Source organism: Lissotriton vulgaris, chromosome 8, assembly GCF_964263255.1.
Source record: "Lissotriton vulgaris chromosome 8, aLisVul1.2, whole genome shotgun sequence".
In the NCBI taxonomy this organism is placed as follows: domain Eukaryota; kingdom Metazoa; phylum Chordata; class Amphibia; order Caudata; family Salamandridae; genus Lissotriton; species Lissotriton vulgaris.
In genome coordinates this window covers 1,441,916,687-1,441,929,462 of record NC_141696.1, presented here as the reverse complement: position 1 = coordinate 1,441,929,462, position 12,776 = coordinate 1,441,916,687, and the positions used below count along the sequence as shown (strand labels likewise).

The window sequence follows — 12,776 nt, the reverse complement described above, 5'->3', positions numbered from 1 at the left end:
TCTGGCGATTAGTGAACTGAGAGTTTTAATAAACGACTCCGGGCCGCAGACTTCCTGATAACTCATATGGTGAGCCATCCTCTCTTTGGACTCTTAGCAGCTCACCCAGGTTTAAGTTGGGATTTATTACAGTCTGGTGCATCTCCTGACTTTTTGGCCTTAGTACCTGTTTGAAGTTGAAAATGGGATAAAGTGGTTTTGGGCTGCTTTTATTTACTGTCACACCAAAAGTTTTTGTTACTGGTAATATTTATCTGCTTTTGGCTTTAGATTTCTTCCTTTGTTTCTTTAATATTTTTTTGGCCCTCCTTGACAGCGGAGCTTTCAATCCTGCCGATACACCTTCGGCCTTCGCCGCAGGATGGGCAGTGTCAAATGAGTCGTCACTTGTGGTGTCAAGTGCCAGGACATCGAGCTCCCCAATCCCTTGTGCTACAGAAGAGCTGTTGTTGCTTAGTCATTGCCGGTGACACCTTTGATGGGATTCTAGCTGCAGTGCAATAATTGGACTGTACAGGCTGCACCATCTTCAAGGCTGGTGGCTTTTGAGTGGCTTGTTCTGGAAGGTGCGTCTCACTTTGACCTTTTGCTAGTGCCAACATGTCCTTTAAAACTTCTGGTAGACTTGCCCATTTTTCGATGATGGCAGCGTTAGCGTCGGTGTTAGCCACGTTGGCGTGTTGGACTTCGAGAAGAACCTCTAATTTAGCCAACTTATCGTCTTTACGCGCCAGGTGTTGAGCGATTGAGTACAGCAGGTCGATTTGTACTTCTATCTTTGTGGACTGCCAGAGCAGCGCCCTGGCCATTGTGTCCTGTACTTCTCTTATTGCTGACAGATTTAACTTTTTGAAAGTAACTTCTTCCATTGCGTCTTGCTGGTGTGCTAGGCCAAGCGGGCTCCATCCTTCTGTTTGAGACATGCCCAGGGCGACAGATCTGCCCGGGTGTATTGGCATTGCTTCCAGTGTTCGTTCGATGGACTGTTCTAGTTTCTGCAGGAATGATGTTGTTAGTGCATCCATTCCTGAGGGAGTTGTCTTCTGTTTTTCGCGGGGTGTATCTGTTGAGGTCGATCGTTTGCGTGTTGTCTTTGGGGAAGTGGCTACGGCTGTGGCTACCTCCTTGAGCTCTTTCACCTTGCTCGCCCCCGCTATGGGTCTCACGTGAATATCGGCTGTAATCCATATCGGACTCTTAGCGACAGGCTGGGGGCATGCCTCTGGACTCCCGGTTTTCTGAGTAGCGGCAAACTCGCGGGGGTGTGGGCACCACTGGTCTTTAGTTGGCTTTGGAGGGCCCAGTTTGAGGATGAGCTTTGACACTGTCTCTGCCTGACCCTCATCCAAAGCTGTAGGGCCACTGGAAGCCTGGAAGAAATGAGTGATAAGTCCTTGAGGGAGGGTGTTGCCGTTAACTGGTTCCTGGGGTTTTTGGGAGCTGATGCTCCTTCTTATCCTTCTTTGTGCTGTGCTTTCGAAGTCCACCTCCGGCCCTGCCTCCGTACTTGACGGGGTCTTCTTGGACGACATCCTCAGACACCGAAGGCTGGGGCTCAAAATGATATGACTCAGTGCTTTTATGGTCCTCCTTGTAGAGAAGTGGCCCCTATGGCCCTTTGAGTTAATTTTGTGTGCCTGTTTCTGCAAGCACTTGGACACTGAGGAGGACTACAGTACCCAGGGTCCTTTGTATCAGCTCCTAGTTGTCCGAACTGGAGGAGGGTTTAATGGTGTGGATCGTGGTGTAATTAGAGCAGTTTAATTTGGAATGAGCGCGTAATGGTGCTTAATGGTGCTCTTGGCAGATAAGGGGGTACTGGAGTTGACCCGATGAATAATCGGCCTCCCACTGCGCTCGGCCTGCCTTTGAGAGCGGCAGTGAAAGTGTAGGGGGATGATGGAAGGGTCACAGGTGGTGGCCGTAGGGGAGTCAGAACTGTCAGAGCAAGACTGTGCAAAGTTATTAAGCGATTTTCAAAACTGGTCCAATCCAAGATTTTATTGCCCGTCTTAAAGGGGGGAGGAGGGGGCAGGTGGAGGGGGCAAGCGGGGCACTCAGGGGAGACCGCGGGCTGGGACACCTAGTCAGGCAGCCCCTCGGTCCGCCCCCGGGCTCTTACTTTGCAGCCGCCTCTATCGGCGGCCACGCTTGCCTCCTGGGCTTACCTCCCACGTGGGGTAGAGCTGGCTGGGCTGGACTGGACTGCTCCTTCCGCTGCGGCTCGCCATTCACTGTACCCTCCTCTCCACTCCCGCCTCTGTTGTGGGCTTTTGCTTCTCTCCGGTTCTCACAGGCGGTCCTGCGACAGCTACAGCTGCGGGTCTTGGGCGAGGTTCCTGCTCTCTCTACAGCATTCCACAAAACAGGCGGAGGGTGGATGGTGGATGTTAGATGGTGAATCCCCACCGCTTTTGCTCCAACGGTCGCAGCACGGGCGGTCCTCTCGCGGCCCCTCCCGGCTCAGCTGCTCTTTGCTCCTCGCTTGTGGCGTGCGGCTCCCGGCTCTCTGCCGTTGCCGCTATCGGTAACAGTGTCCTCACGAGGGAGGTGGGAATAAGGAGACCGTCTGTGAATACCGCGGCTCTCAGTGGCTCACGGCGGCTCACAAACGACTCTCAAACGGCTCGCAGCTGTACCTGCGCGGTACCTGCGCTCCTCTCTCCTCGGACTCCTCTTGACTTGCTCAACAGCGCCACCTGTCTCAGAAGATTCACTGCATTGCATTACTTTGCGCCAGAGAGGTGTTTCTATGGGTGTTGCGTGGGTGTTTTGAAATATTCCCAGATTTACAAGAACAGTTAAACCTGGGAATACATCAAAAAGATATGCCTCCCCATGGGAGGTGTAACGACAAAAGCCTCTCAGAATTGTTTTTATGCAAGCAATTTTGGATGCAAATGCAAATCAGGCACCCTTGTACCATGGTGCAAGGGTACCTGCCAGCCACGGCCCATGGAGGAAGTTTCGGTGGGGTGGTGAGGCGGGGCGGGGGAGGGGCAGGATGGGGTTGCTAAAAACCGGAATTTGGATAATTAACACATTTCATAGCGCACCCTACATCACATTTTGCGATGCAGGGCGTGCTACGAAATTCGTTTTATTAATTAAATTGTTTACTTACCTTCAATTATCCATACTCCGGTTTTTAGCATACCCCACCCTGCCTCTCCCTCGCCCGCCTCTCCGCCCCACCGAAACTCCCTCCACGGGCCGTGGCTGGTACCTGCATTGGCGAAAGGCAGCCCTATGTGCACCAGCGCAGGAGAAAGGACAGGAATGCGCTGTATTGCCTTAAGTTTCCGGTGACGCATCGCAGAAAGGTGATTTGCTGCGCTGCCCCACTGTTTCATTAAAATGGCCCCTAGTGTTTGAGGAAGGGGACTTCAGAGTTAAGCTCCCTGTCCATGGAGAGATCTGTACTGTTGAACGAGTTTAAAAGCACAGCGTTTTGAAGCATATAGCAATGAGAAGGGCTGTGACATAAAGGAAGAGTTGGGCCATTGAAATCCTCTAAATGAACATTGTCAGGATTAGCATTTTGAGGCATGCTCCACAGTTTTGTCCTCACTATTTTTAAATTGTGTTCAATCAATATCTTCTAAATGTTGCTGACTCAAGATATGTTAATTGGTATGCTATAAAAATAGTTACTGAGATTGAGGACAGCAAGGGTAGGGTGTTAACCAGTTTTCAGGGCAGACAATCAAGTTTGCACATTTAAATAAAAAATTCTGAAATCCTTGAGACACGAAGGACAAACATTTTAGTTTTGCTAGGGATGAGGAGACACTGGGTGAGGTTGTAAGGACCATATGGGTTTATTTCTTTCACTTTTAGTGTCAGGGCAAACTGCACCCTCTGTAACATAATGTCTGGCATCCTTCCACCTAAAGTAATGCTGAATTAATTGCAAAGTGTTCTCCCAACTTTTATGTCCGGCTAAAGGTGAATCTTAAGTTTCCTTTGAAATCTGTAAAATCTATTTTCTGTCATAGTAAGAAAGATTCTCCCATAATCAAACTGCATTTTGGATCTTTGGATAACATTTCATAAAAAATTACTTTGATTGATTTCCTCTCTGACTTGCTGAATTCTAATTCATCTTCTGCAGGCAAGGATACAAATGTAGTCTCTGGATAATGGACTCAGGGTGTCTATTTTCAGTCTCAGTAAATTTGTGATAAAGAATATACTTTAAGGTTCTTTTTCCTAAACTAATAGGTAACGACAAAATCAAACTCTGAGAAAAAACAATGACCATCTCATCTGTCTTCACATTTAAACTCATGCCTTTTTATTATGTCATTGTAATTCTAGCTCACAATAAATAGTGTCTCCAGTCTTAATAAGCCAAATGTATTGCTTACAGTTTCTTTATAACACACTGAATAATTAATTTCTGAATAATTACATTTTTGGGGAAAAAAGCCACTGGAAGTAATTGTCATGTTGAATGAATTCTTTGAGAGAGTACAGCTCCTATAGCATATTCAAATCATCTGTTTCGACAGAAAAGGCTTGTTTAGGGCCTTGATTCCCTAGACACCCGCCCTCACTGCCAAAAGTCATAATCAGGTTCTAAATGTGCAATGCAAAACGGAGGTCTAATTCATTAGAGATGCTGGCATTAAAAACCTTCTCCAATAGCCTACGATTAAATAGCAAAGGGTATTCTCCACATATTCTGGAACAAAATCAATGTTTCAGTCATATGATTGAGGCATTTTTTTATATGCATTTTGTATATCAAATTATTTATTAGAACTTGATATTGCATAGGAATCTTTGACATTTTGATTCTTTCCTTTCAACTCTTATATGCTGTCATTGGGAAAACAGCGTTGTTTGCAAAAGATGAAGTACATTTTAAAGTATTGTATGTCTAGTCTATTGTCCGATTGTGTTGTCACAACTAAGGTAACCCCAGAATAGAATTGGGGAGGAGCTGTTAGATACCTTGGGGTGATAAAGCGCTTTATAAAAGAATAATAACACAAAATAACATAACATAACATATCACTTTAAACATGCAGTATGCACAACTGGAAACGTGAAGATACTGTCGTTGATCCATGAGACATTGGACAAGAAGTCAATGCGTCCATTTACTGCCTTCACAGGTATGTTTTAGTTGTTTTAGCAAATATATACAGTTCATTTTGTATTGTTCTCAAATCAGTGAATACGTCTGTGACTCCTTGATCTATATTCACTTCAATGTTTTTAAACTCGTTCGCCTTCTCACACAAGGCTACAGTTGATTGTAAATGTGATGATTTACATTTAGCTGCCACAGCTTTAAATTGAGAAGAGAATATTGGGATTTCTGATACTCCGATTATTGTGTGGATTCCTGATGATGTTTTGCTGACTGGTTGTAAGAAATATTCTTTTCAGATTCTTCTAACCCTACCATTTTTGGACATATTGGACATTGTTTTATAAAGTGTTTTTTTAATCCACAGTATAAGCAAAAACTTTCATTGTTTGTTTTAGCTCTTTCCTCTATAGACAAAGAAGAGTGTTTCTATTTGCGTTTGCATCAGGTGATTGTGATCTTATTTTAGGCACTATCTATTTTTTTTTGTTCTAAATCTAGTAAAACAATCTTCTCTCTGCCATTCTATGACCTATCTGACAAACTTAATCAAATAATTCTTCAAAATCTTTTGTAGGGGTTAGAGACTTAAGCTAAAGCACCTTTAAATCTTCATTTTATCCCTTATAAAATAAGGCCGTCTTTTCTCCTTGGGCCAATTACATTCTAGGGGCAATCAATTAAACTGCAAAATATATGTCATCAGTTCCTTTTTGTCTTTTTTTAATTCTAAGAACTCTGGGTTTTCTCAATGATAATAGTATGTCTATCAAGTAGACATGGCACCTTCAGTTTAAACTTATCTACATCATAGACACCCAATAACCATAGACCATTAAAGGCATTGACCGTGCTGTATTCCAATAAGTATGATAATATGAAGGCCACTCATGATTCTTGCATGGGAAAAGCAGAAGGTTGGCTCAAAAAGCTTAACTCACACTGAGTTAAAAAATATGTCATTTGCATGGTTTTCCAGGATATGCCTCTGAGGCTCCTAAAGGATTTGCAAAATATCAATTCACTGTTGATGAGAACATATTTCAGAAGGGTTACCTACGGCGATAAGAGGGGGCTTAATGAGGCTCTGAGACTCCATCACCGATAACAGAATTAGATTAAGACAATCCCAATTAATCTACTTTCAAATTCTCAGTGACTTGAAGTTGATCTAATTGTAGTGACAAACTAGGTACCTCCTTTTACAGCCATTGATTTGAATTTTGATCCTCATTTAACTTTTGTTGCAAAGTTTGCAACGCCTTTGCCATATCTGATAAGGTACAACTTTCTGACTTTATCATTTCCCTGATAGCACTTCCACTTGGGCTTGACACTTCCCTTAGTGACCTGGTTTCAGGAGAATAATAAATTGCGGCACTCTAACCTTATCCTCTTCGAGATCCACCAACTATCCATCAGGGATTACCACAAGCTAAAAAGTACTTTCTACAGGGGTAATGGGATTGGGAGTGAGAGAGAAGAGTTCTTGACTGTCACTATTTGTGGATTGGATTTTATTCTCTTACAAAGAGAGATGTTAATACCTTTTAAATAAGGAACTACTCATTTGCAGTCTCTTTTCCTTGTTCTTATATGTGACACATTATTTTTTTTAAGTTACTCAATCAATCAATACTTGTTCTCTGTTGCAAATATGTGGTTACTAAAGATGAAGGGAAAAACATTTATTAATCCTGTGAATAAAATCATGCTTATTATTCTAAGTATGCTAATCTCAGGTGGCCAAACAATGATGGAACATTAAAGATCACCTTCTTGTATATCAACCAAATACATCCTGCAATTTCAGATCTGCTCAAGTAACCTCTAAATTCCCACTGTCCTGCTGTTGGTTGAATTTCAAGTCTTAGGTGTGGAATTTAGATCAGCTTAATCGTTCTGGGGCAAGTGCTCTTCTTCTCACTCAGCTTTTGTCCTCACATTTTAACCAAGATGGGTGCAGAGATTCATCACTCTTGCAAGATGAAGAGCTCTTTCTTGATTAAATATTTCTAAAGTTAAGGATCGTAATGTGAAAAAAGAAACATGTACTTCCAAGCTGTTTGACTGGCAACATTTGTTTGCCTTTCCATGCACTTTTAATTTCCGCAAGAGGAAAATGTTCAGGACTCTTTCGTTCCCTTGAGTAAGGTATATTATAACCACCACGTTTGACTCATCTTGTTAAGGAAAAGTTCCTGTTTAGTAATGAGGCAAGCCCTTCTAATGATTAATATTAATTTACTGACAATTCCTGGCAGCATTCCAAGTGAATCACAATGGTGGTGTTTAGTTGGGCCATGCTTGGCCTCTTACCACTCAATCACTGACAAAATATTAGAAACAGAAATATTGTGTGGATAGAATATCGTGTCAAAGATTTATTGTTATATATAGCAAAACTTTGCTCACCTCTAGAAACTTACCTTCACGACCATTTTGTCCTGAATATTCTTGACATGATATTTTGTCCACACAATTGTTTTTCACTAATATTTTGTCTAAACACCCTTACCACTGTAGATGCTTGTTTGCCGTATGCCCTATTGCCATTCTGTGTAAATCGACTGAGGGTTCCTCTATTGGGAAGTCATGGCCTGAAATTTGCTACCAAGTAGGCTGTTAAATAATAACTTTTCAATTAAATAAAGACAATACCACATTCAATCCAGATATAATGCAGTATCAAAAGGATGGAAGAGGACTTTTAGGACACCCATGTAATCCTCTCAATATCTTATGACCTTGCTGGGAAAAAGTCTCATGGATCTAAATCAGATTGTTCTGCATAGTGTTTAAAAATATACCCAAAAAATCATGGTTCAAAAGTGAAGCCCTACCCAGAAGCCACAGAAACAGCTCCCCATAGTGTGTGGTCCTAATGCATGGTATACTTCTTAAAGCCATACACAATCGTTTTGAGCTCCAGATATGGAAACCTTTCCTCCTTAGGGAAATATTGACTCTCAAATAACAAAATAGTCATTCATGCACAAAGTAGCAGTGGTTACTCAAGTTGGCCAGATCCTAATTTAAGCAAAGTCAGAAAAACAACCAAACTTCTGAAGCATTGTAAGTGCTGTAGGAATTTGAGAATTCAAGGTTCGAAATGAATAGCAAGACTTCATCTGCATACAAAGATATATTGCATTCTGTACTATTATGTCAGTAGGAACCTTTAAACAATGAGTTGTGCCTAATCCAGTATGCTTTGAGTTTGATAGCTAGAGTGCACAGCACTGGGGATAATAGACAAACTCATGTAATTTCTTTTTTTAACATGATCTCTCTGACAGGTTGCATGATGGAACTCCACATGCATTTACCAGGCATGCCTTTACAAAGCAGTCTCTACCCCAATTGCGATGTTACCACGCATTCATTTAGCACACAAGTTGTTACAACGACTTGCCCGAGAGGGGCCCTGGACTTTGGAATAGCATAATTTACTATTCAAACTGCAGTCTATGCAACAGTAGGGAAGGTGTTGGACGTAAAATCCAACACAAGTCGACGCGCATTTGTAGGCTCAACATTAAAAAAAATCCCAACCAAAAATTCAGTCCAAAGCCCATTCTCTCTAGGACTTTTTCTCGAGAAAGCATCACTCTTTGGAAGACTTTCTCTGTTTCTACAGACCACACATTAAGGGGTTCCTTTAAGGATTTTGCATTGTTTAAGCAACTGTGTAGTCTCCAAGATTCGGCTGGATGGACCTATAGGGGATAAAGCCAGGCAGTTTTAGCCTGCTTGGCAGGTTAGAATCCTGTTACACAAAATGTTGCCAAGATTTTGGTAGAGAGATCGTAATTTATGATTGTCATTGTTCCACTGGTTTGCCTTTTTGTGTATTGCCACTATATTAGCATGCAGAATATCCACCTAAAAGACGTTTTTTGAACTTGCTTCCTTAGGCAATTTTCTCAAAGAAGGGCCAAGCTAGTTAAACAGTCCTTTAAAAAACTCTACAGGAAAGTCATTAAGGTGGAACTTTAATGCTTTGCAGAATTTAATTGACTTTGAGATCTAATTGCACATCAATGACATAGAGTCTGGTAGTTTATAACTCCTGTGCTGAGTCTGGTGGTGCAGTGGGCTAGTGCATCCAATACGCAAACCTGTGTTTAACCTCATGGCCAGCGGATCAAGTCCTGAGGCGTCCACTCAGCCTTTTATCCTTCAAAGGTCAAACAAAGGAGTACCCTTGAGTTGGGTAATAATAAGTGGGTAACAATTAACACCTGTTATTTAGTGCAGACGTGCTCCAAGGTGGTGTTATATAGGTTATAGTTCGTACCCATTTTAACTCTCCTTTTTAACTTAGCCTCTTTTTATAAGGGGGGTTTGCAAATGTTTTCCCTAAGACAAGAATGTGTCATGCAAGCATTTATTTACAAAAGGCAATATTGCCCTGTAGTCTGCATATTTACTACCACGGTCACACAACTGTTGCATGATGCACGAAGAACATGATGCCTTGTTTTATTTTTCGCTCATAGGAGTTGACAATTTAGAGACTATTTATAGATGTTGTTCTGCACCTCAGGCCAAGTGTGATAAGCTTGCTATTTTAATATTTAAATAGTGTCCATGCTGAAGTCAGTGAGAGGGGCGGAGCACAGAGGTCGAGGCTGCCCGAGTACGTGGTTGACCACCTGGCGCATGATCCTTTAATGATGTGTTTGCAGGGACGAGGGATAACAGCAACCACTAGGTTGGGTGTGATAAACGATTGAGGTGAAGACTGGTTTCCCCATCAGCCCGGATATAGTTGCCGAAAACAAGCTGGCAATGAAACATGTTGGCCTTTTGTGTTTGAAAGTGGGCCATATAAATATCTTTCTTTTAACCTGAGGGCACTCACGGCATTAAATATAGTATGTTCTGTATGCGAGTGATACCCCATTTTAATTGTTTGAATAATAATTCTCTTTTCACAGTTGGGACCAGTGGGCACTGAGCGACACTTGCACTCTCAGTGATGTTTGCCACATTTTTAGGTCTCGCCTGTCGATGCGCATGCGCATCGAGCAAGCGAGACTATGGGGGCTTATCCACTCTTTATCCAACTTGCAAGGAATCGTGGCGATTCCTTGCAGTGCCCGTGACTTTTAAGCTCAATGCGCATGCGCATTGAGCTTAAAAGCGCGTGCACATCAGGTCCCTCATCCGCACGTCGCATTTCTCCTCCCCCCTCGCCCCCTCCCCTGCCCGCTGTGTCGCATTTCTCCTCCCCTTCCCCTTATCTGCCTTCCCTGTCTGTTCCCTCTCCCCGCTCCGCCCCCTCCCCTGCCCGCCGTGTCGCATTTCTCCTCCCCCCTCCCCTTATCTGGCCTTCCCTCCGTCTGTTCCCTCTCCCCGCTCCGCCCCCTCCCCTGCCCGCCGTGTCGCATTTTTTTTTAAATCACCACTTACCCCCTACCCCCCAGCAATGCCAACACTGACGCCGTGCTCGGTGTTTCTCTTGTTATTGCATTGGTTTGAGTCACAAAACTTCACCCGCGGAAAAAATATCTTACATCTAAGATTAAGAAAGGAATTTTTCAGCACCAACATGTACAATTCACCCACCAAATTGAGTTTTCCGGAGATTTCGCTCCGCGCATCGTGCAGTTGCAAAACAATACAGCAACAGAAGCATCACAACCTTTGTTTACTGTGACGCATGCCCGTCCTTTCCTGTCATGGCCCCTTCCTCCATTCCTCCTGTAAGCCCTCCACTCAGCCCCCCGCCCCCCAGAGTCCACTCAGCTCGAGTCCCCTCAGCGCCCAAGGTGCCCCCTCCGGAAAAGCGCTTTGTATTGTTAAAGACGCGCTGCTGCCGTACTTCTGGGGATTGTTCCTTGGATTTCCAAAAATAGGCCCAGTCGGTTAAAATAAAAGGTTACAGAATACGGCTTCCTCTGCTACTTCCTGTTTGTGTCATCCGAACTCCGACCCGTTGATTTAGTTAAGATAGGGGCCCGCGGCACGGCTGAGCTGGACTGGTGCTTCATCTCTCACGCGCATAGTGCCCACAGCCAGCCGAGGCACTTCAGTGAGCTGCGTGCGTTGTGATTTCGACGCCTCCGTTAAGATCGAGGAAAGCGGGGCTAGAATACAATATGCCTGGATTTAATGCTACAAACCAGCATTGCAAGAGGTGTGTCAGGGGCCGGGAACTCTTCGGTTCCACGAGCGAGCGCCAGACCCTGCTTTCACTCACCGCAGCTCTCCCTTCTGTCCATCCCAGTTACCGACATTTGTGTTTCTCGCCCTTCTAAGCCTTGAAATGTCTCCTTCTCTCCTATCCGTGTCCCCCCTGCCCATTATCAGTCTAATCCCACCACTCAATGTTTGAGCCATCCACGTGCTTCACTTTATATCTCTCTCTCTTCCGTCCTAAAGCACCGGCAAACACCGGCACACATGAAGCTCCCTTCTGCATGTCACTGTCCATCTCTTGTCCACATTCGTGCCTCCTCTTCCTGTTCACTTCCCAAGTCGCCCTTTTTTATTGATTGATTGGTTCACATTCCATCCCACCCTCCCAGCCAATACCTAACACTTTCTCCCTCAAACTTCTCCTATTTTGTGCTAAGAGCCCAGCGTGAGAGGAGGGAGTGAAAACTGCAGAAAGAAACACGAACAAGCATTGGAAAAGAAAACAGGTCTGGCGTTGGCCACCAGCTTTCTGCCTTTGCCAATGCTTGTTTTGTTTTGTCACAGGTTTTATACAGCGTTATTGTTGGGGAGCTGCAGGACCCTCAAGCATACATGAAAAAGCAATACATATTTTTTTTGTTACAAAAAGCACACATTGCCATAGCAGTCCCTGGCACTGAAGGAACTACTTTGTGTGTCTTCACCCTCACTCACCCTCAACCCCTCACCCTCACTCACCCTCAACCCCTCACCCTCACTCACCCTCAACCCCTCACCCTCAACCACTCACCCTCACTCACCCTCACCCTCACTCACCCTCAACCCCTCACCCTCACTCACCCTCATCCCCTCACCCTCACTCACCCTCACTCACCCTCAACCCCTCACCCTCACTCACCCTCACTCACCCTCACTCACCCTCACCCTCACTCACCCTCACCCTCACTCACCCTCACTCACCCTCAACCCCCACCCTCACTCACCCTCACCCTCACTCACCCTCACCCTCACTCACCCTCAACCCCTCACCCTCACTCACCCTCAACCCCTCACCCTCACCCTCACTCACCCTCAACCCCTCACCCTCAACCCCTCACTCTCACTCATCCTCACTCACCCTCAACCCCTCACCCTCACTCACCCTCACCCACCCTCAACCCCTCACCCTCACTCACCCTCAACCCCTCACTCACCCTCACCCTCACTCACCCTCACCCTCACTCACCCTCAACCCCTCACCCTCAACCCCTCACCCTCACCCTCACTTACCCTCACCCTCACTCACCCTCACCCTCACTCACCCTCACCCTCACTCACCCTCACCCTCACTCACCCTCAACACCTCACCCTCACTCACCCTCACTCACCCTCAACCCCTCACCCTCAACCCCTCACTCACCCTCACCCTCACTCACCCTCACTCAGCGCAACCACAGCATTTTCACTAAATATATTTAATAAACTTCAAGCTATTGGCAATATAAAATAAAATCCATTTTATTTACGTATTAATTATTAATTTTTTTTT

The 12,776-nt window shown here is 44.7% G+C and overlaps 1 long non-coding RNA gene across 1 annotated transcript in view; it reads left to right on the top strand.

Moving 5' to 3' along the window:
* The first annotated feature begins 5,036 nt into the window (after positions 1-5,036).
* LOC147698905 (uncharacterized) overlaps positions 5,037-12,776 on the top strand; it is a 1,339,289-nt gene continuing 1,331,549 nt past the window's right edge. The window contains exon 1 of the long non-coding RNA XR_015299378.1: positions 5,037-5,123. This is a non-coding gene — a long non-coding RNA (uncharacterized LOC147698905). The remainder of the gene's footprint in view (positions 5,124-12,776) is intronic.